Raw genomic sequence first — 23,616 nt, 5'->3', positions numbered from 1 at the left:
TGATCGCCGCCGACGTGCCTCCGGCCACCTAGTGGCCCGATTGTCGTGCTCAGCTTCCTCCCCGCGCTGCGTAGAGCACGTAGGTGCCTCGCACGAGCCTCCCCGGCCACCATAGCGTCAACCCCGAGCTCGTCCGAGCTCCGGCGACCGCCACGGTCGACGCCGGTGACGACTCCGGCCATCTTAGGCCCAACCGCTGCCACTACTCGATGCGGACGAGCGCCCGCGTCACGTAGACGCCCTCCGCCGGCCGTTTGGTCGCCGGAGACACAAACCCGAGGCTCGCCACCGCGGCTGGCCTCGCCGGCGTCAAGCCGCCGGTGGGTTTGACCCCACTGACCCGGGTTTTGACCCTGTTTGACTTCCCCAGGGTCACTGACAGGTGGGCCCGGCCCCTGCTAACTTTTGGTTAAATTAATAACTAATTTTAGTTAAGCCACTGACTCACTGACATGCGGGCCCCGCCCGGCTAACCAAGTTAGTTAGGATTAATTTTAATTAGGTTAGTTAGTCCAGACACTGACACGCAGGGCCCACAGGTCAGTTTGACCTGGACGGCGCCCGTTGACTCTGCTGACGTCACAGTGACGTGGTGCTGACGCCATAAATCATTTTCTGGATTTATTATTATTCAGGAAATTTCAGAAAATGCTCTAAACTTCAATAAATCATAGAAAATCAACCGTAAGTCAGAATGAAATAATTTATATATGAAAAATTATCAGAAAAATTCAAGGAACCCATCTGTACCATTTTCATGCATGTTTGAACAATGTTTGTCCTCTGTTTTGGACAAAACAAATAAAGGGCATTTAAATAACCATATATGGAGTTGGAATTTGAATCATGTATTCAAACCAACTTCATTTAAATCATAGCTAGGTGCATTAGCCCAAAACACATTCATATTGCCATGTCATAGCATGCATCATATTGTGCATTGCATTGATCGTGTTTCTTCTGTGTTTGCCGGTGTTGTTCCCCCTCGATAGACGTTGTACCGGCGATGTGATCGATGACACCGATGAAGAGCTTTATTATCTTCAGAAGTGCCAGGCAAGCAAAACCCCCTTGTTCATTCCGATAAAATCCCACTCTCTCGCTCCTGCTCTCTTTTACTGCATTAGGACAACAACGATTCATCTGTTACTTGCTGCGGTAGTTGAACCCCTTTATCCTCTGCATGACCTGTCATTGCCACAGTAAATAGATGAAACCCACTAGCATGAGTAGGAGTTGTTTGAGCCCTGTTGTGCCTACTCATTCTTGCTTGTTTGTCATGCCTGCTACTGCTTAGAGTTGAGTCAGGTCTGATTCATCGGGATGAACCAGAGGTGTGTGAACATGTCCTACCGTTGAGAACTAAGTGTGTGAACACGATTTGGTAAAGGTAGCGGTGAGAGGCCATGTAGGAGTACATGGTGGGTTGTCTCATTGCAGCCGTCCTCAGGAACTGAGTTCTGTGTTTGTGATCCATGAACAGCTACTACCACACATTGGGATCCTTAATTGACTCTCTCGACTTATTAATCAACATGATCTCTGTCCAGGAGTTGCAACTAGTTTCTGGTGTTTGTAGGTAGTGCTAGTAGTCTACCAAGTGGCACCCGGTACAGGTGGGCTTGGGACAGACTAGGCATAGTGGCCCGGTGTACCAAGTAGCACCCGGATGGTGGGCTTGGGAACCCTGCTCTCATCGTTTGGGGCTGTGAGTGACACCCCGGCCGGATCTCCTTGCGGATGGAACCCGAATAGGCGATAAACCTGGACTAGAGACTTGTTCGGTTAGTCAGGTCGTGGCCGACTCCCTCGCCCGGCTTCCGCTTGAAGGTTGCCGAGGTACATGACGTGTACAGGGCGATAAGTGGTGAAAGCGTGTGTGAAGAAGTACACCCCTGCAGGGTTATCATTATCTATTCGAATAGCCGGATTCCTCGGATATGGAAACTTGGACCCCTTGTACAGTTCATAGACAAGTGAAAGTGGATACTCTAAAGTACGCAAGATAAGCGTGAGTGCTATGGATGGCGTTCTCGTAGGGAGACGGGAGCGGATCCATAGTGGTGTATTGATATGGTGAATATGTGGACTCGTGTGCGCCACCTCAAAAGAGTTACTTGCAGTTGTAGTTTAGGATAGCCACCGAGTCAAAGCTGGCTTGCTGCAGTTAAACTCCACCACCCCCTTTGTTGATAATGATGCATATGTAGTTAGATCTGATGTAAGTCTTGCTGGGTACATTTGTACTCACGTTGCTTAATTTATGTTTTTGCAGAGAGACTTCAGTCTCACTAGTAGTTCCACGTGGACTTCGACGTTTAGCTTGTTACCTCAGCTACGATCTTGTGCCCTCGGCAGGATCTGGTAGATAGTCAGGCTTCTCAGCCTTTTTCATTTATAGTTGTCTGTACTCAGACATGTTAAGCTTCCGCTTGTGCTCTGACTTGTATGCTCTGATTGTTGGGTCATGAGACCCATGTTTGTAATATCTCGCTCCTCGGAGCCTATTGAATAAAATGCTTGAGTGTAGAGTCATGTTGTGATGCCATGTTGTATTTGCACATATCGAGCATATTGTGTGTATGTTATTGAAATGCTTGGTATGTGTGGGATCTGACTATCTAGTTGTTTATCCTTAGTAGCCTCTCTTACCGGGAAATGTCTCCTAGTGTTTCCACTGAGCCATGGTAGCTTGCTACTGCTCCGGAACACTTAGGCTGGCCGGCATATGTCCTTCTTCGTTCCTGTGTCTGTCCCCTCGGGGAAATGTCACGCGATGAATTCCAGAGTCCTGTTAGCCCGCTACAGCCCGGTTCACCGGAGTCCTGCTAGCCCAGTGCTACAGCCTGGATTCACTCGCTGATGACCGACACGTTCGATGCTGGGTCATGGATGCCTGTCCCTGTAAGTTAGTGCCACTTTGGGTTCACGACTAGCCATGTCAGCCCGGGTTCTTTGTCATATGGATGCTAGCGACACTATCATATACGTGAGCCAAAAGGCGCAAACGGTCCCGGGCCAGGTAAGGTGGCACCCGTGGGAATACCGTGCGTGAGGCCGCAAAGTGATATGATGTGTTACATGCTAGATCGGTGTGACTTAGGATCGGGGTCCTCACACCGGCTGCCGCACGGAAGCGCCGCAACTACAAAACGATGACCTGCCACCCCACCGAGATCAAGGTGCGACGTCTCGGACGCTGACTGGCGGAGTCCGCGGAAAGAAAGACAAGGAGCCGGTTGTCAGCCACAGTCGGACTCGCATCACCATCGAGCGCGACCAAGACGGCCGCCCCAAAGCAGTGGAACGGCGGGACGACTATCTGCCCCCCTCCTCGCAGAGAAAGGCGAGTCTTCCCGCCGCCCATAGAGCATCCGACTCTCTGCGACCGCCTTGGCCGCCGAGAGGGAGTCGGAGAGAATGACGCCCGCCACCGGATCGACCGACTCCACCGATCACTGGCGCTGGAAGAAGAAGATGAGTTGGGTCCTCCCTGTTTCGGACCCCGCATCCGAGACGAGCCCTTTTCCAAAGGGTTCACGCTCCCCCGAGACACGCCCAAGTACACCGGCACTGTGAAGCCGGAGGACTGGCTGATTGATTACTCCACGGCCGTCAATATAGCGAACGGCAACAAACGTGTTGTCGTAAGGTATGTTCCACTCATGCTCCAGGGCATGGCCCGGACATGGTTGAACAGCCTGAAGCCCCGCAGCATCAACAGCTGGGTCGACTTCACCGAGGCCTTCGTCCGCAACTTCACAAGCACGTACAAGCGACCTCCCAAGCCTCGCCAACTCTCCTTGTGCGTGCAAGGCCCCGACGAGTCCACTCGCGACTACCTCATGCGCTGGGCCGAGCTTCGAAACTCTTGCGAGGGCGTGCAGGAGGTGCAGGCTATCGAGTACTTTACTGCCGGGTGCAGAGAAGGCACCCTCCTCAAGCACAAGCTCCTCTGCGACGAGCCGGAGACCCTCGACGAGCTGCTGGTCACAGCAGACAAGTATGCCACAGCCGACTCCTCCATGAAGGCGGAGATTCAAGTTAGTGCGACTGGCAAAGTAGCCCCTCAGGCTCCCAGAACTCCGGCTGGGGACACCAGTCGGCGGCAGCAGCAAAGCGACCACAAGCGCAAAGCCCCACAGCCGGCTTCCAACAGCCGGCAAGTGGCGACAGTCGAAGACCAACAACCAGAGGGGCAGCCTCCGACCAAGCGACAGAAAGGCGGCAAGTCCAATTGGTTGCCGGCCTTCTCCTACGAGCAGACTCTAGATGGCCCCTGCAAGTTCCACAGCGGCGCGAAGCCGTCAAATCACACCACCCGGAAATGCCACTGGCTCACCAGAATCGCCAAGGGAGATGGCCTACTCCCTCCCCCGCCTGCTGGGCCGCCGCCACCACCGCCGCCCCAGCAGCCGGCTGCCAGGCCAGTCGACGCTATACAAGACGAGTACCTAGATGAGCATGAAGCCTATGTGGTGTTCACCAGTGTGGCTGACGATCGACGCAGCAGGCGGCTGCAGCAGCAAGAGGTGAACGCAGTCACGTCAAGCACTCCAGAGTTCATGCACTGGTCCGAAAAGCCTATCAGTTGGAGCAGAGCTGATCACCCAGAGGTGATGCCGAATCCGGGCTCCTACGCCCTGGTCTTAGGCGCCACACTCGCCACAGATAGGCGGGCCGCTTGTTTCTCGCGAGTGCTGATAGACGGAGGCAGCAGTATCAACATCCTGTACAAGGATACCATGGAGAAGTTAGGAATCAAGCAAAGACAGCTTCAGAGCAGCCGGACTGTGTTCCACGACATTGTTCCCGGCCTTTCCTGCTCGCCAATCGGCAAAATCTTGATAGACGTCCTCTTTGGGGACAAAGATCATTTCCGCTGAGAGCCAGTTTGGTTTGAGGTGGTGGACCTCGAAAGCCCGTACCATGCGTTGCTTGGCCGACCTGCTTTGGCCAAGTTCATGGCGGCCCCCCACTACGCCTACCTCAAGATGAAGACACCGAGTTCCAAGGGGATTCTAACCGTAGCCTGCGACTACAGAAAGTCGTCCGCTTGTGCGGCCGAAAGCAGTCGGCTGGCCGAGTCCTTGGTGATCGCAGCTGAGAAGCGGCTTCTTGATCGGGTTGTGGCGATGGCCGGCAAGCAGCCTGAGATGTCGCTCGACCCCAAGGAGTCGGAAGCAGAAGGATCGTTCAAGCCGGCCAGAGAAACGAAGAAGATACCCTTGGACCCGGAGCACCCAGAGAGGTACGCTGTCATGGGTACAAACCTTGACAGCAAATAGGAAGGCGAGCTCGTCGATTTCCTCCATGAGAATCGAGACATCTTCGCATGGTCCCTTAAAGACATGCCAGGTGTACCGACAGAATTCGCCGAGCACAAGTTACATGTCCGGTCTGATGTGAAGCCCGTCAGGCAGCCCTTGTGCCGCCTGTCAGAAGAGAAGAGAAGAGTTGTTGGAGAAGAGATAGCCCGGCTCCTGGCAGTCAGCTTCATTATGGAAGTGTTTTTCCCAGAGTGGCTAGCAAACCCAGTCCTGGTGCTGAAGAAGAACAAGCAGTAGCGGATGTGTATAGACTACACAAGCCTCAACAAGGCCTGCCCCAAGGATCCATTCGCTCTGCCGAGAATTGATCAGGTGATAGACTCCACAGCCGGATGCGAGCTGTTGAGTTTCTTAGATGCATATTCAGGATATCACCAGATCAAGCTGAACCCGGTTGACAGACTGAAGACCGCCTTCATCACGCCGTTTGGTGCCTTCTGCTACCTGACCATGACGTTCGGCTTGAGGAATGCCGGCGCCACCTTTTAGCGTTGCATGCAAAAGTGCCTCCTCAAGCAACGGCAGAAACGCCCACGTCTACGTGGATGATGTGGTGGTGAAGACGGAAAAGCGTGGAACACTATTGGAAGACCTCAAGGAAACCTTTGAGAATCTGCGCCGATTCCAGATCAAGCTCAACCCCGAGAAGTGCGTCTTCGGAGTACCAGCCGGCCAACTCCTTGGCTTCCTGGTCTCTGAACGCGGCATAGAGTGCAACCCTGTGAAGATCAAGGCCATCGAGAGGATGGAAGTACCCCACCGACTGCTAGATGTGCAAAAGTTCACCGGCTGTTTGGCGTCCATCAGCCGATTCATCAGTCGGCTGGGCGAGAAGGCTCTCCCCTTATATCAGCTCATGAAGAAGATGACCTTTTTCGAGTGGACTCCCAAGGCAGACGAAGCTTTTCTCCAACTGAAGAAAATGTTGACTACGCCCCCTGTGCTGGCGGCCCCGACTCCCAAAGAGCCCATGCTCCTGTACATTGCCGCCACCAGCCGGGTAGTCAGCACCGTCATTGTAGTCGAACGCAAGGAGGAAGGCAAGGCGCTACCTGTCCAGAGACCCGTATATTACCTGAGCGAAGTACTGTCGACCTCCAAGCAGAACTACCCCCACTACCAGAAGATGTGCTACGGCGTGCACTTTGCCGCCAAGAAATTGAAGCCTTACTTCCAGGAGCATCCAATCACGGTGGTCTGCACGGCCCCACTTGCCAAGATCATCGGAAGCCGAGATGCTTCTGGCCGAGTGGCCAAATGGGCCATTGAGTTGGCTCCTTACACCATCTACTACCAGCCCCGCACCGCCATCAAGTCGCAAGCGCTGCCCGATTTCCTCATCGACTGGGCCGAGACCCAGTACCTGCCGCCAGCACCCGACTCCACCCATTGGCGGATGCATTTCGACGGCTCCAAGATGCGCACCGGCTTGGGAGCCGGCGTTGTCCTCACTTCCCCCAAAGGCGACAAGCTCAGATATGCGCTGCAAATCCATTTTGCCGCCTCCAACAACGTCGCTGAGTACGAGGCGCTCATTCACGGGCTCCAGCTTGCCAAAGAACTTGGCATTCGCCGGATCCTGTGTTATGGTGACTCTGACTTGGTGGTCCAGCAGTCATTTGGCGACTGGGACGCCAAGGACGCAAACATGGCGAGCTACCGTTTCCTTGTGCAGCAACTCAGCGGATACTTCGAGGGGTGCGAGTTCCTCCACGTGCCTAGGAATGACAACGACCAAGCACCATAGTCATCAGAGAGCTGGTCAGGCGTAGCGTCACTGGTGTCTACCAGCGTTGTGTCGAGCCAGAGCAAGGCCAAGCAATTCTCAGAGACATCCATGAAGGCGAGTGCGGCCACCATGCGGCTTCAAGAGCACTCGTCGCCAAAGCCTTCCGGCATGGTTTCTTCTGGCTAACTACCCTAGAAGAGGCCAAAGAATTAGTCCAAAAGTGCAAAGGGTGCCAAATGTTCTGCTCCAGGCCACATCAGCTGGCTTCCGCACTCAAGACTATTCCCATCGCCTGGCCCTTTGCGGTTTGGGGCCTGGACATGGTGGGACCATTCAAAATAGCACGAGGCGGCCTAACTCACTTACTTGTCGCGGTGGACAAGTTCACCAAGTGGATAGAAGTAAAGCCCATCAAGAAGTTGAATGGTCCGACTACAGTGACTTTCATCACCGACATCACGACTCGGTATGGCATACCGCACAGCATCATCACCGACAACGACACAAATTTCGCCGAAGGTGCCTTGGCCCGTTTCTGCGCGACTCAGGGCATCCGACTGGACTTAGCGTCCGTTGCCCATCCGCAGTCAAACGGCCAGGTAGAGCGAGCAAACGGCCTCATCCTGTCTGGCATCAAGCCTCGACTGGTCGAACCACTAGAGCGTTTGGCCGGCTGCTGGCTTGACGAGTTGCCAGCCGTCCTCTAGAGTCTACGCACGACTCCAAACAAGTCAACCGGCTTCACACCCTTCTTCCTCGTCTATGGTGCTGAAGCCGTCATCCCGACGGACATAGAGTTCGACTCTCCGCGAGTCACCATGTACACCGAGGAAGAAGCAGAAGAAGCACGTCAAGACGGTGTCGATCTGCTGGAAGAGGGCCGGCTGTTGGCACTCAGCCGGTCCAGCATCTACCAGCAGAGCCTGCGCCGATACTACAACAGGAAGGTCAGGCCGAGATCTTTCCAAGAGGGCGACCTTGTACTCCGGCTGATCCAGCGAACAACCGGCCAGCACAAGCTGTCGGCGCCTTGGGAAGGCCCCTTCATTATCAGCAAGGTGCTGGGAAACGACTCCTACTACCTGATCGACGCTCAGAAGCCCCGAGCACGCAAGAGGGACGACTTCGGCAAAGAGACGGAGCGCCCATGGAATGCAAATCTTCTCCGAAGATTTTACAGTTGATGCAGTATGTATCACGCTACGCTTTGTATTAAAGTACCAAGACTTCGGGCCCCCCGAGACGAGCTCAGGGACTACCCTTTTTTGTTATCTGTATGATAAGAATTATGCCTTCGAGTATATTACTCTTTGTTATGCCGCTTGGCACCGGGCTCGACTAGTCGGCCCGGGAACTCGCCGCCTCGCGCTATGAAATGCTTCCCGCAGTCAGACAAGTAGTGTGTGGCGCCTAAGCCGTCTCCTGTCAGAATCCGCAGCTCGCAGAGTGACTGTTTGGTAGGCAGGAGTAAGGAAGAACGGGCGCCCACACGAAAAATGGCTAAGGACCCAAAGCACAAACATAGCCTAAGACGGCTTCCAGCCTCTCTCAAGCAAAGCCGACTCATGAGCAGTCGGCTTGCCGCTTTCTTCTAGCCTCTCTTAAGCAAAGCCGACTCGTAAGTAGTCGGCTTACTGCTTTCTATCTGACTTGTTAAAAAGACTCCAAAATGGCAAAGTACTTGCCTTCCCAAAGTAGCCAAGCGTTTGATCCAGTGGCAGTCCGCAGAGCGGTTGCCGACTGGCAAGGCGGCGACTAAGGGAAGGCGGCAAAGGAAAAAGCCAAAAGAGCAATGAGCAAGGAAAGATAGAATTCGGATAAATATTTACATAACATAGGCCCTTGGCCGAATCTTCAAGTAGAAGTTCAAAATACACCCCGCGGGTGGAATTGTTCGAATTAACCAAGTTCTTCAAAGACTACTAAGACAGATAAAATGGAGACAAGACAACAACCTACGAGGCGGCATCCGGATTCGGAGGGTCGGAGGAGACGGCGGTGTCAGGCGCCTAGGCGGCCGGCTGGGCAGTCTCGGCTTGATCGTCTCCGGCAGTAGCCGCCTTCTCCGGACGCGACTCGTTGCTGGAGGTGCGATCGAGCTGAGGCTGGTCGCCCGTTCCGTCTTCTGGCGCCTCCGTCTCGCCTCCGTCCTCCGCCTCGCCTTCCTCCTTGGCGCTGGAAGCAATCACCTCCGCCGAGTCCTCATCGTAATCTGGGTTCATCCCGAACCACTCCGGCGGCGCCTCCCTGCCGTCTTCAGCCCGATCAGGGACGAAGATGCTGGTGTCGGCATAGTCGGCGATCGCCACAGCACGAGCGACGAGGGCGTTTTCCACAGCTACCAGCTCCGCCTGGGCCTCTAACCGGAACGCGGCCAGATGGTCCAGGTCCAGCCCTGGATACCACGCCTTGACGAATTCCAAGGCCCGACGCGCTCCAGCCCAGGCCGAGGAACCCTTCCGAGCCTCAAGACGACCAGCTGCGACCTCCAGCCAGTCGGCAGTCCAACTGGCAGTGCGCAGAACCGGCATGTCTGGCCACAGGTCGGCAATGGCCTGGGCACCGACACGTTGAAGCTGGCGCAGCATCCGATGGGCCGGCCGCAGACGTGCCTCGATGCTCAGAAGCTGCTCGTCAAGGGTTCGGGGGGCGTTGGCGGCAATCTCCGCACCATCTGCCCTCCATGCCTCGCGATCTGCCTCGATGGCTTGAGTGGCCACCTGCGAGTGGCCAGGAAAGAAGTCTGCCAAGACAAAAAAGAAGCAAGTCAGAATTAGGAGTCAGCCCGACCCATAGTCGGTGGCTCAAAGAAAGTAAAGAAACTCACCGTCGATGATGTCCTCGATCTCATGGAAGCCGGAAGTCAGCTGCGCCTCCTTGTCAGTCCAGGAGTAGCGCTCGCTCTCGAACTCGGCCAGGAGCGCAGCCTCTTTCTTCTCTGCCTCCTCCCGCGCCTTCTTAAGCAGCTCCTTTTGCTCCGCCAGCTGCGCGGCCAGCAGATCACGCTCCGCGGCAAGCTTGCCGCACTCCTCCCCCTTGGCGCGCAAGGCGGTGTTGGCCTCGCCCAGTTGTTGCTGAAGAGTGGCGTTGGCCTCTGAAGAATAAAAAAGAAAGACGTTAAGTCGTCAACAAAGAAAGTTGCTGAGAAGATCCGGCCCGACTGCTCAGTAGTCGGCCCGAATCTCGGGGACTACAGCCCGCGGGTGCGCCAGCGCGCCCCTGCGAAGAAGAAGGAAGACTCACTCCGACTCTCTGACAAGTCGGCAGTCCGCTTGCTCAGCTCCTCAACATTGCGGTTGAAGGCAGTGACGCGGAGGTTGTGGTACTCCTGCAATAAGAATTTCTAGACGAAGATAAGTATCGGAACTCGCCAGAAGGAGTTCTGAGCCGCCTGCTCAGCAGCCGGCCCGAAACTCGGGGACTACACCCAGTGAGTGCGCTGGCGCGCCCCCACAGAAAAGAACAAAGAAAAGCAAAGTCAAAAATGAAGCATACCCGGACGGCTACTCGCGACGCCAGATGCGCCTTGGTGTAGCTCTGGATGGCGTCGCCCTCGGCCCGCAGCTTCGCCTGAACGTCCAGAAGCGCCTGGTTCAGTGGGCCAGTGCCACCTCCTCGCACCCACCCAACGGGCGCGGCGCTCGTCGCCTCAGCGTCTGGGATGGACGAGCTGGCGGTGCCAATCTCCAGCGGCCGTGGCGCTGAATCGCCTTCTCAAGATGGCGACGCGCTGACGAGGCGACTTGAAGGAGCAGCTTCGCCACGGACTCGTCCTCAGTCGGCGGCACTGGCGGGCCTGCCGGTTGTTTATCTTGCGCACCCCCAGACGGCGGCGGTGGCGGCACGATCGTGTCCGACATGGAGGCCTCGCCGCTCTCCCTCTCCATGACGGGGTTCTCACCGCCGGCTTCCCCAGTCTGCCCCGTGAACTCCGGGGGCGGCTGCGCGGAGTTCAGCGGGATGACGAGCAATGCCGACTGGAGGAGCGCGGCCTCCTCAGCTCGCCGCCTTGCCGCCACGGCGGCTTCGGCCTCGTCCAGCTTCCTCTGGGCGGAGGCAGCCGCCTTCTCGGCCTCGGCCTTTTCCTAACCCCCACTGGAACCTCAAAGAAAGATAGTAGGAACATCGGCATACTCGTGAGCACCGAATTAATAAGAACTAACCGGCCTCCATATGACATAAGTTTGCCCTTCCAGCAACTAAGTTTCTTTTCAAACCGATCTTCGATGCATTTCCACTCTCTGTTCGTTAGCTTACGATGGTGAATGGGTATACCTAGGTAAGTAAAAGGTAAAGCCCCTAATTCACATCCAAACAAATTGCCTATAAGCCTCTTGTTCCTCCTTGGCTCTACCAAAGCAGAACAACTCGCTTTTGTGAAAGTTAATCTTTAACCCGGTCAATTGTTCAAATAAGCATAACACCAGCTTCATATTTCTCGCTTTTGTCAGGTCATGCTCCATAAAGATGATTGTATCATCAGCGTACTGCAGAATGGACACACCCCCATCAACTAGGTTGGGCACCAAGCCACCCACCTGACCGGCCTCCTTTGCCCTACCTATGAGAATTGCCAACATGTCAACCACAATGTTGAACAAAATAGGGGACATTCGATCTCCTTGCCTCAGGCCTTTGTGTGTCTGGAAATAATGCCCTATATCATCATTTACTTTAATTCCAACACTCCCTTTTTGCGTAAAGGATTCTACCTGGCGTCGACAAGCCTCATCAAAACCCTTCATACGCAAGGCCTGTTGAAGGAATGGCCATTTGACTTTGTCGTACGCTTTTTTAAAATCCACTTTGAAAACAACCCCATCCAGCTTTTTCGTGTGGATTTCATGCAGCGTTTCATGAAGGACCACTACCCCCTCAAGGATATTCCTGTCCGGCATGAAAGCAGTTTGGGTAGGCTGCACAACAGCATGCGCGATCTGTGTGAGCCTATTGGTCCCGACCTTGATGAAAATTTTGAAACTAACATTAAGAAGACAGATTGGCCTGAATTGCTCAATTCTCACAGCCTCTGTTTTCTTAGGAAGAAGGGTGATCGTTACAAAATTGAGCTGAAAAAGATGAAGCTGTCTAGCAAACAGATCATTGAACAAAGGCAACAAATCCCCTTTAATGATATGCCAACATTTCTTATAAAACTCCGCTGAAAATCTATCGGGGCCCGGCGCCTTGTTATTTTTCATTTGCGAAATGGCCTCCAACACCTCTTTCTCGGAGAAAGGGGCCGCAAGAATATCATTCTCCACCGCAGTGAGTTGAGGAACATCCTCAACCATGGACTCAACCAGCGACACACGGTTCTCTTCTGGAGGGCCAAACAGCTGCTTATAGTACTCGGTAATGTACAATTTTAGGTTTTCCTGTCCTACAATTGTACCCCCATCTTGCTCAAACTGAAAGATCCTCTTCTTTCGATGCTTACCATTAGCGATCATGTGAAAGAATTGAGTGTTCGCGTCCAGGCCCTGGACTACTCGCCGGACCTTGGCCCGCAATGCCCACTTCAACTCTTCTTCCCTAAGAAGTTCTTTCAGTGGATGTTGTGCATGGGAAAGAGAATGCTCATGTACAAATTTCAGTGGACTATCTGGATAGTTAGCTAAACTCTATTTGGTATGAATAGCATCGACGAAGGAGATGTTAAAAGGTGAGATGGATTGGGTAGTATTTTATGGTGTTTGTGCTGATGGATGCAGGCATAGAAAAATCGACGAGGAGGGAGTTGGAAGATGAGACAGTTGTGAGACGTGTTCCCGTGGCTTTTTATTATGCGTCTGATGTGGAGAGAGATTGTGGCCGGCAACTCTCGACACCGGACCTTCTATGTGTATGCTGATTGGACGCCATTGATTCTGTTAACTGATGTAGAAAACAGAAAGGGGAAAGTCGTGCATGCACCCAGGAAAAATGGCACCCGATGAACGGGTATGCTAGGAGTATGACAAAAACTAATGTCTGAATATAGGAGGAGAATAAAAACTGCACCATTTTCATATATATGGAGGACATACTACATGATAATCTTTGCTTGTGGACAGCATATGATAATATGGCGTCATGATTGCGGGCATGTACTCATATTTACCTGAACGCGAATCGGCAATCATGGTGTTGCCTGCATGTTCTCGCCACTTGCAAATACTCCCATATTACAGGATATATATAAATATATACATCATGAATATCAATCAAATCATCCATCTAATTTTGGCTTTCCCCTGATTAAGCTAGAATCAGAACGCATCTACCACCTACCTATGTTGTTATACGTGTCACGTTTGCCGTCGGCTCCACAAACTCAGGGTTCGTGCGCAGATATTGCTGCCAAAAGGCGGGCCAGGTAGGGGGGAGGCAAATATAAAGCAGAGAGGTGACGGTGCCCTCAGATAATGGACGCTGTCTCCAACTCTGAAGTGTCAATGCTATTATTTTTTCCTGAAAGAAAGCAAGCACTCTCAAGAGTTTGATCAAGTCCCATGATTCGTTCTATCTTTGCCGTTAGCACACCTCGAGACAAGGAACCGGAGGGAAAATGTACAATCTGGTTAATCATATCCATGCACGTCTCGGTCTGTGACGACGCGCGTTGCCGGCCCAAACTGGGAGCCTACGAAATACGGAGTCGGAAAGCGACGCTTGTGTGTACCTTCCGTATGTCTGCTGCCTCTTCTTCAGCCGACGACGAAGCCTTTTTCCTTTTGACTCCAACTGCTGCGTACCTATCTGAAGCAGGAGCAGTGCATGGCTGCCTGCTTTGTGCAGCGCCTTCAGACAGAAAGGGCAAAGCGAGTCGAGTTACCGCTGGTGCTGCACTTGATTGATTGGTTCGAACGGGGCGGCAAAGCGGAGGACGGTTGGTTGGTTGTTGTTTGCCCTTTGCTTTTGCGACCGGAGCGGCCACCGGAGTGAGAGTGAGCTCCTGCTCCTGCGCCTCGCGACATGCAGCGGATTAAAGTCGGGAGCAACATCGGCGAAAGCTCTGAACGAGCCAAAGATCAAAGATGATGGCAGGCAGGCAGGCAGGCTGAGCGAGCGTACATGTGGTGCGATATGATACAATGCAGTGGCATGGGTGAAAGTTGAAGCCCAAGCCCGACCCAGGCACCCAGGTGGTGCTTTTGAATGGCTTTGATCGTCAGTTTGAGTTTGCTTGTGTGTGGGGGCAATGTGGCATACTCCTCCTCACGGCGCAATAAGCAGGGCGGCGAGTATGCGTTGCAATTTTCCCCTTTTTTCCTTTTTGGATCTGTGTGTGTTGGAGCTTTGTTTGGAAGGGAAACAATTAGTACAAGCACAGGCACAAGCTTTGAAAGATTGTCATGGGCCTCTCGCAACAAGTGGTTCGATTTGACTCTCACTGGGCTACATACTCTGGGCAGGCTGAGAGTTATTGTGTGTCTTGGGTTTGATTCCTGCTAGGCTGCAGAGATAATTATTGCAAATTCATCGAGCTTGAACCTTTGTGCGCATCTAGGGGCCTGTTCTCAAGTCCTCCAGCTCCACGCTTCGTAAACTTCACAGATGAAAATGTCTCGAATGGTTGGGCTCCGAGAAGCTGGATTCTCGAAGCTATGCCCGATGGCAGTGTAAAATCCCGGAGGACGTCGGCCGGCTCCACCTACACGAAAAGCTGGAGTTAGTCAATATTACAACCGAATTGCCACCGCCAAATGAAGCTAATCGATCTGGTACGCTCGCGAAAACATATCGCTCCTCACTCCCTCGACCGAATCGGTAGAGGGACTCGTTCCGTCGATGTCTAGCCCAAACTGGGCTGCCTCCAACCTATACCTGGCCAAACCTCGGGCCGGGCCGGGCTTCGGGCCGGGCCTAGCCAAGCCCGACACAAAAAACTTAGGCCTGGGCCCGGCCCGGCCCAGCCATCGGGCCTGTGTTTCTGGGCCCGAGCCCGGCCCAAGCACGTAAAAGCCCGTCGGGCTTCGGGCCGGCCCGGCCCGACCTTCAGAAAATGGCAAATACGACGGGCCCGGGCCCGGGCCGGCCCGGCCTTCAGGCTAAAAAACTAGGCCCGAGCCCGGCCCGGGGGGCAGCGTCGGGCCGGGCCGGGTCAAGCTTTTTCGGGTCGGGCCGGGCCGGCCGGGCCGGACATCCCATGGCCAGGACTACTCCAACCAGACCAAACTGGTGCCCAACCAGGCCAGTCACCTCCCAGCTGGGCTTTAGCGCTGGTAGAAGCTACGCACGATGCTGAACGCTTTGGAATCACCAGGTGGAGCAAGAAGTTGGCTAGGGAAGCTGGATTTGTGAAGTTCTGTGAAGTTCAAGGAGATCAGAACATGCCCTATATCTATCTTTTCAGCATGCGAGGTCGGGTGCTCCTAATTGGCACTTCATGCGTCGACTAACACTTCCGGCACTGACACGCGTCAGTTGGGCTGGCCCATTAGCACTCTACAGTCCTTGCTCGCTCGTTTGAGCCGCTCGCTCTCCCTTGTTTAGTCGGATGGTTCTGTTGATTGGGCGGCCTTTGACCATTGACTTTGCAAAAAAGTTCATAGATTTGCAGAAAATGTCCACAAAATTTTCAAAAAAATCATGAAGATAAAAAAGTTCATCAATTTTAAAAAAAGTTAATTCAATTTGAAAAGGTTTATCGGATTTGAAAGAAAGTTCATAAAAAGTAACAAAAATCATCGAATTCGAAAAAAGTTTCCAATTTTTTAAAGTCATCATTTTAAAAAAAAATCACGATTTTAAAGAAAAATTTATTGATTTTCGAAAAAGATCATTAATTTTTTTAAAAGAGTTCACTGATTTTGAAAAAAGTCATCATTTTTTGTAAAAAGTTCACAAATTTGAAAAAAAAATAAAAAAAAAATCACGAGTTTGAAAAAATGTTGATTTTGAAAAACATATTCATGAGTTATAAAAAGGTTCATGATTTTAGCAAAAGAAAATGAAAAATCTGGAAGAAACCCGTTCAAAGAAAAAAGAAAAAAAACAGAGTAAACACACTAGGGTGGCTGGTTGTTTGTTGCGCCTACATTAAAACATGCGATCGCCGGTTCGAATCGCACTACTACCCGCAAAGTTTTTCCCTTTTAAAACCAAAAAATGGAGAACGGGTCGACCCAGCACGGCCGGGGGGTGGGGTGCGCCCGTTTGCAAATAACTAAGAAATGGGCGCCTGGAGCGCTGAATAGGGAAGTATCTCACCCATATGACTGACATACCGTTTAGTCTCGCCGTTGACGTGAGGTTAGTGGGTCGGCAGTACTGAAGCTGCCAGGAGCGATTTTGGGAAGCTTTTATGGACAGGTCTGGTTTAGAAGCTTCATTGCTGTTTTTTTTCTCTTTTTCATAGCAGTTTTGATGGTCTTCATCGATTTTCTTGTTTTTATAAATTTCTTCCACATTTTTTTGTTCCTGTTATTTTTGGATACATGTCAATTTTTTAAAATACACATCATACATTTTTCTTATACAAGTGTACCATTTTCTAGATACACATTGAACATTTCTCAAATACACGATGAACATTTTTCCAAATACACATTTGATGTTTTTTATAATAAATCCAAAATATTTTCTAATACACATTGAATATTTTTCATGGTATGAAATATTTTTTTAAATACATATTTGATTTTCTAATATAAATGTTAAATAGTTTATACTAAAACTTGAACTTTTTATGGTATTAACCTTTTTCAAATTACACATTTTGTTTTCTCAAATAAATTCTAAATATTCTAATACACATTGAACATTTTTTGATGGTATGAAACATTTTTCTTAAACTATATTAACTGTAGTTTTGGTTGTATAGACATATTTTTTATGTCAGAAACAATACTTGTAACACATAACGTTTTTTAAGATGTCACAAACAATATTTTTGAATATTATGAATTTTTTCAAACTACGCAGACATTTTTGAATATTTTATAAATATTTTCTAAAAAATTGGCGAATGGTTGTTTGAAAAGCATGAACATTGTTTCAATGAAACAAAACATTTTTAAATTATGTGAACAATTGTTTTAGTCATGTAAGGAAAAAATTTTAAATGTCACGAACATTTTTTCTAGGACGTAAACATTTCTAAAATTCCTGAAACTTTTGAATGCTACCAATATTTTTAAAAAGTTGTGTGAAATTTTTTATTTAGATTGCATGAACTTTTTAAAATTCATGGTGAACATTTTTTCCAAAGAGCGCTAATGTACTGTTCAATAAATATCTAATATATATTTAGAATATTTCAAAACATAACTAAAAGAAAAAAACTAACTTTTTTTTAGAAAAGCCAAACTTTATTACTGAAAGTTCACAATTTTTGGGATAGAAATAGGATCGTGGGGTTGGCCCAATTATACATGGCCCCCTCAATCAAGAGATTGAACAAATTTGGCAAGAATACGGGCCTCAACGTTTGATGATCACCACAGCCCCTTGAGGATGTCATTAACTACTTGCTTGGAGTCTTAGGCAATCACGATATCGTGCAGAAAGTAGCTCACCACTTTGGGGCGATGGGGTGCTTGTGGTCGCTTCGAGTGCGACAAAGCCCTCGAAAGAAAGCAGGGTGTCAGTGCTAAAGCTTCTCCTCAAGCATCAACACATCAAACGAATAGGAATTGAAAGCCATGAAAGTGAAGGCAAGGAATTTCAGTTCTAGTATTTCTCGTTCCTACGTAGGTGTCACTATCTCTTTATTCAGTAGTTGAAGCTTATCCTTTTTTTAGGGGGGTAGTTGAAGCTTATCCGAGTAGCTCGCCTCGACTCAAAATGAGTCCATAGTTGTCCGTCCCAGTAGGGAGCTGATTGGTTTGGTTCGTTTCCTTGTTTCCTTTGTTTATTTTTGTTGTTAATATTTTACCTATTTTCTCCACTTTGTTTGTTTTTGTTTTTCTATTAAAAATTACATTACTTAATTTTTGAAACGTTTGCCGTGCATTAAAAAATGTTCACGTAATGTAAATTTTTGTCTGTGTAATCTATTAAAATAGCTCATATTTTCCAAAAAAATAACTTTAAATATTGTTCATGTGTTAAAAAAATATGTTGCGACATTTAAATAAATCTTCACACTTTATAAAACAATTCTGTTAATTTTAGAAAAATGTTTTGTACCATTCAACAAGAATTATGAGATTTAAAAATAATATTTGCAACACTTAGAAAATGCTCGCACATTTGAAAAAATAATGTCAATTGCATATATAAAAATGGCCAATGCGTTTTTTTAAATGTTCATTGTGTATTTAAAGAAATATCGATATGTATTCTGCAAATTTTCAGCATATATTCAAAAAAATGTTCAACGTAAAACTGCAAAACATACTAAAAAAAGGTCAATGTGTGTATGAAATATATTCGATGCACATTTGCCAAATGTTCGACATGTACTTGGATAAAGTACATGCAAGAAATAACAAAAAGAAAAATTGGAAAATAGAAACAAAAACTCATAGAGGAAAAACAGATGAAAAAAGGGAAGAAAAAAGCCCGGCTGGAGCCTCCGCAAACCGGGCGGAAGGTCCCAAAACCAGTGGCTACTGTACATAGAAACTTCCCCGAACCATCACAACCAATGTTATTAGGCTGGCCCATCAGAGCGAACATTGTAGGCGAGCCATGCTTCTGTCTCGCAATAAGCGAGACAGAGCACTAGGGTCCATCATCTTCTAAAACACAAAAAACTATCTCACATCATCAATCCACCCGGTTCCATTGCATTTCCTGGCGGAATGCAACGGCAAAGATGGACTTCCTGACAGATCGACGCACCACGACGGGAAATCCTAGAATTTGGAAAATTGTATTTAGGACAATACAAATTATTGTGCTTCTAATAACCCTAATAAATTACCATTAACTAAGTTCATGTCACGGTTAAAAAAAAGTCTGTGACATAGGTGCTTTGCCTTTGCATTATAGATGATGGATTCATAAGAACAAAGTGTGATGCTTATTGGCCTATGTTGGAAAAGGTCACATAGTAGGCGGCTTAGGCACGCTTTCGCGCTAGGCGGCGATAAAACGCCCCACCTAGGGCATAATGAGTATTCTAGGCACGCCAGACAAGAACTTGCCATTAAATATGAAAATCATGCTATATTGCCAAATGAGCCATATTCCAACATCAGGGGATGGTAGTTCACTCATTTACATGTTATAAAGTGTTGTCCATACATATATATTATCTTAAGTACAACTTGTATAGTCAAAATATTTTGACCACCTAGGCCGCACCTAAGGTGCTTAAGCATCACCTTGGCTCTAGGCAAAGGCTAATCGCCTCGTCTATGCATAGCGCTTTTTGAACCTTGCCATCAAAAGAGATAGAAAATACTATATTACCTCAGCTATATAGAAAGTGTTGCCGCGAGGAGGCATCATCGAGTTAAACTAAGTCCGATTTGATCAAACGAACAACATTGTTAGTCCTCGATGCAGTTTGCTGAAAAAAACCATGATTTCTCTCATTCCAAAAGTTCCAGGTGAACAAAGATAGTTACAGTTGTTGATTTCTTGGGCCCATGCACATAATTCTTTCGTTAGTTGCACTATAAATATATTTTTACTTCTGTTGTTGGGGTTCTACCAATGAATTATACAGGGATTCCTATCCAAAATGATAAGTTGAGAAATAGTGACTAAAAGAAAGTAGTGAATAGAATACAATAGAGGTTAGAAACCTTGCAAGGAAATTTGATGTTTCATGGTGCAAAATAAATTATGCTAAGATCATGTTTATGTAATGTGCCTTATTACATGATGTTGTGTTTGACATGCCTAAAGGTTTTCTACATAGGGTGTAATTACCACGAAAGGGTTATTGTGCTAAGATAGTGATGAGTCACACAAATACATAAATTTAGTTATGTGACATCATGTTTGACAACAAGTTGACCAGGGAGGCTTGGGGGTAGTTGGCTTGATTACTATGAATATTTGTTTTCTTAGGAAATGGCTATGGAAGCTCAAAAATCAGGATCAACTTTGGTAGAAGTTAGCGAGGAAGTATCTTAGTAAAGAATTGCCAATTTCAGCGAATAATAAATCTAATCAGTCACATTTCATGCATGGGCTAAATCCTATCAATTCATAAATTATGTAGAAAGTTAATGGTTCGAATATCTAATTTTGGAGAAGGTAGCGGGTAATGATGTAAATACTAGATTTCTTGGTAACACCGCAATATGTGACAATTTTTTTACTGTGAACTATAGGAAAACCCCAACTATAAACTTTATTACTTCAAGAAATATTTTTAAAAAAATATTTACAAATATACAACAAGTCTCAAAGAGAGACCAAAGATAAATGAAAAGAAACAAATACAAATATGCACATTAAGGTGGAAGAAAAATCAATCCAGCGCAATAGTGCATCCTTGTATCATTAATTCTATGGGCAAGGAGAGATATTGTCGGGGAACGTTGCAGAAAATTAAAATTTTTCCTACGGTTTCACCAAGATCCATCTATGAGTTCATCTAAGCAACGGGTGATAGGAGAGAGATGCATCTACATACCACTTGTAGATCGCGTGCGGAAGCGTTCAAGGGAACGGGGATGATGGAGTCGTACTCGCCGTGATCCAAATCACCGATGACCAAGTGCCGATCGGACAGCACCTCCGCGTTCAACACACGTACGGAGCGGATGACGTCTCCTCCTTCTTGATCCAGCAAGGGGGAAGGAGAGGTTGAGGAAGAAGGCTCCAGCAGCAGCACGACGGCGTGGTGATGGTGGAGAGGCAGTACTCCGATAGGGCTTCGCCAAGCACTTAACGGGGGAGGAGAGGTGTTGGGGAGGGGAGGGGCTGCGCCTTGGATGTGGTGTGCAGCCCTCCCCTCGCGCCTCTATTTATAGGGGAAGGGGGAAGGGGGCCGCCCCCCTCTAGATGAGATCTAGAGGGGGGGGGCGGCCAAGAGAGGGGGCTTGCCCCCAAGCAAGGGGGGGCGCCCCCACTAGGGTTTCCCCCTCAACCCTAGGCGCATGGGCCCAAGGGGGGGCGCCCAGCCCTCCAGGGGCTGGTTCCCTGCCCCCTACGACCCATGAGGCCCTCCGAGAGTGGTGGCCCCTCCCGGTGGACCCCCGGAACCCCTCCGGTGGCCCCGGTACAATACCGATATGCCCCCGAAACTTTCCGGTGACCGTATGACAACTTCCCATATATAAATCTTCACCTCCGGACCATTCCGGAACTCCTCGTGACGTCCAGGATCTCATCCAGGACTCCGAACAACATTCGGTAATCACATACAAGTCTTCCTAATAACCCTAGCGTCACCGAACCTTAAGTGTGTAGACCCTACGGGTTCGGGAGACATGCAGACATGGCCAAGACGGCTCTCCGGTCAATAACCAACAGCGGGATCTGGATACCCATGTTGGCTCCCACATGCTCCTCGATGATCTCATCGGATGAACGACGATGTCGAGGATTCAATCAACCCCGTATACAATTCCCTTTGTCAAACGGTACGTTACTTGCCCGAGACTCGATCGTCGGTATCCCAATACCTCGTTCAGTCTCGTTACCGGCAAGTCACTTTACTCGTACCGTAATGCATGATCCCGTGACCAAACACTTGGTCACTTTGAGCTCATTATGATGATGCATTACCGAGTGGGCCCAGAGATACCTCTCTGTCATACGGAGTGACAATCCCAGTCTCGATCCGTGTCAACCCAACAGACACTTTCGGAGATACCTGTAGTGCACCTTTATAGTCACCCAGTTACGTTGTGACGTTTGGTACACCCAAAGCACTCCTACGGTATCCGTGAGTTACACGATCTCATGGTCTAAGGAAAAGATACTTGACATTGGAAAAGCTCTAGCAAAACAAACTACACGATCTTGTGCTATGCTTAGGATTGGGTCTTGTCCATCACATCATTCTCCTAATGATGTGATCCCGTTGTCAACAACATCTAATGTCCATAGTCAGGAAACCATGACTATCTGTTGACCAACGAGCTAGTCAACTAGAGGCTTACTAGGGACGTATTGTGGTCTATGTATTCACACGTGTATTACGATTTCCGGATAATACAATTATAGCATGAATAAAAGACAATTATCATGAACAAGGAAATATAATAATAATCCTTTTATTATTGCCTCTAGGGCATATTTCCAACAGATATGTCATGGATGAAGCCACTTCTCCAGCTTGCACAAGAAGCCCTCTCCATCCTAAATAGCTTTGCATTTCTCACCATCCAGATATTCCACTAGGCTAAGAAAACAACCTTTGGAATGAAAGGCTTGTCAAATCCCTTCATGGCTTGAACTGCTATATCCAACATATCATGCCCCATAGGCCAAGTCATTTGAAGATAATTCCAGATCCTGCACTAAAATTGCACTAGAAAAAGTGACGAACTTGGTCTTCTAAGACTCTTCCAGGGCAAAGTACACATTGTGTGCCTTTATCAAAATTCAAGTGCCTCCTCATCAACTAGTATTAAGAAGTCCATATTGAGAAACCAAGAAAAAAACCTTATTTTGAGGGTCCAACAAGTCTTCCAAATCCAACTCAATACTACTTCAGGATGCTGTTAACGCGACACTATGATCCGAGGCCCTTTGACGAAACTGTGTGTGATGCATTAATCGCAAACGGTGATGTAAAAAACCCATCAAAAAAGATGCAAAATGTTTGCGATGGCGGATACATCAAACACTGTTCAAATTTTAGTTGCGTGTGCAATTCGAGGCATATAGTTGATCCATACGAACTGTTTGCGATGAGACAGAACAATAGAAACGGGTAGCCATATCAAGGTGTGTGCGATATACGGCATATAGTTCGCTCTGATGAACTGTTTGCTATTAGGGAATGCAACAGAACGGTTAGCCAGATCAAGGTGTGTGCGATATACGACATATAGTTCACACAGATGAACTGTTTGCGATGAGCCAAAAGAACATAGACGATTCATGTAAACAAGATGTGTGTGATACACGGCAAACAGCCCACTCAGATGAACTGTTTGCGATGAGAAATTATAACACATACGGTTACTACAGTTAATTCGTGTGCGATTCTGTGCGTAGAAAAAAAACCTGAAAAATGCAAACTAGTTGCTTGCGGTGGCTAGGAGTATCGCACATGATGCATTTACGAGTACTCGTGTGCGATGATTAGAAGTTACACATACATTTCCTTATGTTAACACATGCGTGATAGATAACACGTGACACCGCATATGGTATTCGGGTTGTGTGCTCCACTTAGTCTTCCCGCGCTCCAGGGAAGGCTTCTGCGCTCCAGCGAATGCATCCCGCGCTCCACATTGGTGAATTGTAAAATCACTGCCTCTTCCCTCATCGATTTCCTGCCACCAGCTAATGGCTTGCTGCATATAACCCAGGCGTCAACGCACCATCACGACACTGTGCGCAGTTCTAGTCCTCACCTATCGGCCATTAGTTATTCCAAGCATGCCAGGCAATGACCAAAGCTTCGACATCGATGCCTACATGTGTTACATCTTCGACGAGGAGAACGAGCTGGAGCAGGTTGGGGAGCAAGAGCTTCATCGACCGATGCAA

Source organism: Triticum dicoccoides, chromosome 2B, assembly GCF_002162155.2.
Source record: "Triticum dicoccoides isolate Atlit2015 ecotype Zavitan chromosome 2B, WEW_v2.0, whole genome shotgun sequence".
Taxonomy (NCBI): Eukaryota; Viridiplantae; Streptophyta; class Magnoliopsida; order Poales; family Poaceae; genus Triticum; species Triticum dicoccoides.
This window is presented reverse-complemented; position numbering follows the sequence as displayed.